The sequence below is a fragment of the Sarcophilus harrisii genome, chromosome X (genome assembly GCF_902635505.1).
Source record: "Sarcophilus harrisii chromosome X, mSarHar1.11, whole genome shotgun sequence".
In the NCBI taxonomy this organism is placed as follows: Eukaryota; Metazoa; Chordata; class Mammalia; order Dasyuromorphia; family Dasyuridae; genus Sarcophilus; species Sarcophilus harrisii.
In genome coordinates, this window is record NC_045432.1 from 2,484,116 (window position 1) to 2,488,294 (window position 4,179).

Genomic DNA, 4,179 nt, shown 5'->3' on the forward strand with positions numbered 1-4,179 from the left:
TTTACTGTTCTCAGAGTCCCCCCATATCTGCGGTCCTCTAGAAAAAGGGGCCCCAGATAATTCTTAGCTATGTGTCTTAGCTGAGCAAAGCACTTCTCTGCCTTTCTCAGTTTCCTCATCTGTAGAACGGAGTCCCAGCAGCAGCCATTTTCCAGGGCTGTTGTGAGGATCAAGTGATTAAAAAGCACCTGCTGTGCCGACATTGCTGCACACTGCTGGTGGTTATTGTTAGGATTGTTATTGTCTACCTGACAAGATGAGCCTCTCTGTCGTTCTCAGGCCCAAGCAGGGACATTGGTGGCTGCTTTCTGCAGGGCCCAGCTTCAGCAGCATCATGAAATGCACACCCTTTGACCCAGCAGTGTTCCTGCTCAGTTTATATGCCAAAGAGATCCCAGAGGAGGGAAAGGGTCCCACTTTTGCCCAAATGTTGGTGGCAGCCCTTTTAGTAGTGGCTAGAAACTGGAAACTGAATGGATGCCCAGCAGTCAGAGAATGGCTGAATAAATTGTGGTAGATGAATGTTATGGAATATTATTGTTCTGTAAGAAACAAGTACCAGGAAGATCTCACAAAGGCCTGGAGAGACTTACATGAACTGATGCTGAGTGAAATGAGCAGAACCAGGAGTTCATTGCACACTGTAACAGCAAGACGATACAATGATCAATTCTGATGGACAAGGAGATTCAAGCCAGGTTTATGGTCTTGTGATGAAGAGAGCCATCTACACCCACAACATAGCATTTCCTCTGTTTTTGTTGTTGTGTTCTTGCATTTTGTTTTATTTTCATTTTTTCCTTCATGATCTGACTTTTCTTGTGCACTATGATAATTGTATGTGTATATATTGTGTATTGTGTATTTTGTGTATACATATAGACATACACACATACAGATATATATATATATATACATACATATATATGTATATATGATTTAATTATTTATTTAATTAGTATATATTTAGCATGTTTAACATATATTAGAGAGGGGAAGGAAGGAAAAAGTTTGGAACACAAGGTTTTGCAAGGGTCAATGTTGAACACTTATCCATGCATATGTTTTGGAAATAAAAAGGTGTCATAAAAAATAATTTTTTTAAAGAATTGCACACATTTGATCTATATGTGATTGTTTGCAGTCTTGGGAATCTGGAGAGAGGGAGAAAACTTTGGAACACAAGGTTTCACAAAGGTGAATGGTGAAATATATCTTGGCATAAATTTGAAGAATAAAATAGTATTGAAATAATAATTAAATGTCCATCCTGCTTTTCTCTGCAGTCAGTCGCAGGCAACTGTTAAATCCTCCCCTGCAGCTTCCCTTTCTTGTTTCGGGGTCTCAAGCTGCTTCAGCTTTGGGGTTAGGAGACGGCTTCTTTATCGTTAACGGCGCCATTACTCCCATGGAAGGAAAAGAGAAAGGGGGGAGCAGAGGAAGAGGCCGCGTGCAGTGAGTGTGGGAACCAGAAGCAGGCCCTCCTCCCCCCAGCAGGAAGCATCCTCCTCCAGGGTAATATAAGGGCTGAGGGATGCTCTGCCCGCCCCGCCCAAGAATGTGCCTGGAACTTTCCGACCAATGGCCTGGTTGCCTGGGCTCCCAACGGTCTTCGAAGTCTGCGGCATCATCATGGCCGTCATAAGCAGCACCGTTGCTGTGGTAACGGTAAGTGGACAAGAACAACTTGTGGCTGGGGGTCAGTGCTCCGGGAGCTGGGGAGGAGGGGCTGGACCGGGCTTTCTCTCCCACTGTTTCCTTTCAGCATTTCTGGCCTTCTGTTCTCACGACCGTCCTGCTACCCGCGTCCATCCTCCCGATTGTCCATGGTGTCTGCTAACAGTGAGAACTCTCCCCTTTCAACCCGCCCGTCCCTAATCGGGCCTGCCCCCCACTCCAGCCAGGCGGTACCGCCCCAGGTGCTGAGAGTTGGTCACCAGCTGACCATTGGCGGAGCCAAGTGATCCTTCCCCTCCGTTGCCCCGCCCCCTTTCCTTGCCCCGCCATTTCCCCTGCCCCTTTCCTCCCCCTTCCCCTTCCCTGCCTCCTCTCATTCCTCCCTTGCCCCATCCCCTTCCCTTGCCCCTCCCCCCAAGATCTTGCCCTTGCCCTCCATGATTCTGTATGGCCTTGACCTCCCCTCTGGGGGGAGAAATAACTCCTCTTACACTGAGCGCAACCTTTCTCCCCGCAGGACCAAAGATGCCCCCCCTCTACCCTACGCCCGTCATCTTTGTGATCCTGCATTTTCTCTTCATGCTCCTCCTGCATTTCCTACCCTTCCTTCTCTTTCCTGTACTTTTGTTACTAGTCTTCCTGCCCCTTCTGGCCCGAGACTCTGAGGAGGATGAGGAAGCAAAGGAGGAGAACTAGTCTGGAGCGTCTTTAGGTAACTTCCCCCTGTTATTTGTAGAGAATAACCTTTTGTCTTTTTAAGGGACAAGAGAGCAGGCCTTGGGAGCTGAGATGGGACCTTTAGTGGCTATAAATCCGGATTTACTTGGATTTGGAATGTATGAGCTGTGTGACCCCTAAGCAAGAAACCCTTTGTCCCTCTATCTCAATCTACTCTTCTGGAAAGGGATAATAATAGCATCCACCTCCCAAGGTTGTTGTGAGGATCACAGGATGGTAAAGTGCTTAACACAGGGCCTGGCACTGGGAAGTGCTGCATGAATGTTAACTGATTTTCTTTTTTTTCTTTAATCAGGTGCAGTTGTTTCCCAATGGATGTTTCTATATGGGCATTTAAATGTCATCATTGTAACCTGCCAATGGAGATGAAGAATTCAACTGAATTAAGACCACCTCAGGCAGAGGGGGTTTAGTTTTAATAATGGGTTTTCCTTCAAATGTTAATGACATCACATTGTTTATTACATTGTTGTGTTTCAAAATGTTCTTATATTGGAGAATGTGGTCAATTTGGAAACATTGGTAAAATTTTTATAAGCTCTGTTGTTAGAAAAGCAATCTAGATGTTGTTAGATTAAGAAATGGACTGTAACAATGTGCTTGATGCTCTAAAGTACTCTAATTTAAGAACTTATACACTTGCACTTATGCTTATGAATAAAGAGAAATTTTACCTTGACTTGTTTGCCTCTTGCTTACAAAAAATTTGACACTGTTAACCAAGTTATTTGGGGCCTATGAATTATTTTAAGGCCTATGAAAAATTTGCATGGGTGTTTTTAAAAAGAAAATTGATCATTGTTTAGGGGGTGGGAAAGGGTATAGAGTAAAGAGCTTGTAAAATATATTTGTAAACTTTCAAAGACTCTCGAAACTGGCTACTCATAAACTTTTTTTACTAGTATTTTATTTTTCCAAATACATGCAAAGATAGTTTTCAACATTCCCCTTTGCAAAACCTTGTGTTTCTAATTTTTTCTCTCTCTTCCCCCTTCCCCTTCCCAAGATACCAAGCAAACCAATATAAGTTAAACATGTGTGGTTTTTCTAAACATATTTCCATATTCTTCATGATGCACAAAAAAAAAAAAAATGAGTTCAAAAGTGAAAAAAAAAAACACAAGAAAAAAACCCCAAGCAAACAAACAACAAAAAGGTGAAAATACTATTTTGCCATCCACATTGTCTCCATAATCCTCTCTCTGGGTACCACTGAGTTATGTTAGGTAGCCCTCCCACCCCATTTGGGTCTCCTTGAGTGTAGGGTTGTTATCCTAGCCTCCCCCACTGGTGTCTTTGTGACCATGGGTGTGATATCCTAGACCCCCCACTGGTGTCTTTGTGACTGTGGGTGTGATATCCTAGGGTCCGCCCACTGTTTTCTGTGTGACTATGGGTGTCAAAACCTAGGCTCCCCTCCCACTGGTGTCTGTGAGACCATGGGTGGGATATCCTAACAGTGTTATCTTAGGGTCCCCCCACTGGTGTCTGTGTGACCGTGGGTGTAATATCAAACATTTTGGCACATACAGGTCCCTTTCCCTTCTTTTACTGTCTCTCTGGGATATAAGCCCAATAGTAACACTGCTGGGTCAAAGGGTATGCACAGTTTGATAACTTTTTGAGCACAGTTCCCGGTTGTTCTCCAGAATGGCTAGATGTAGTCACAATTCCACCAACAATATATCAGTGAATGACAAAGATTCTTAGCACATACCCAGGCATCCCCACACATCCCCTTCCCACCCAAAACAAACACATATC

At 44.1% G+C, this 4,179-nt stretch overlaps 1 long non-coding RNA gene across 1 annotated transcript; it reads left to right on the plus strand.

The window, feature by feature from the left end:
- Window positions 1–1,663: 1,663 nt before the first annotated feature.
- Window positions 1,664–3,103, plus strand: LOC116420268. The gene is made up of 3 exons (XR_004230568.1): window positions 1,664–1,842; window positions 2,195–2,389; window positions 2,711–3,103. It is a non-coding gene; the product is annotated as an uncharacterized LOC116420268 (long non-coding RNA).
- The last annotated feature ends 1,076 nt before the right edge of the window (window positions 3,104–4,179 follow it).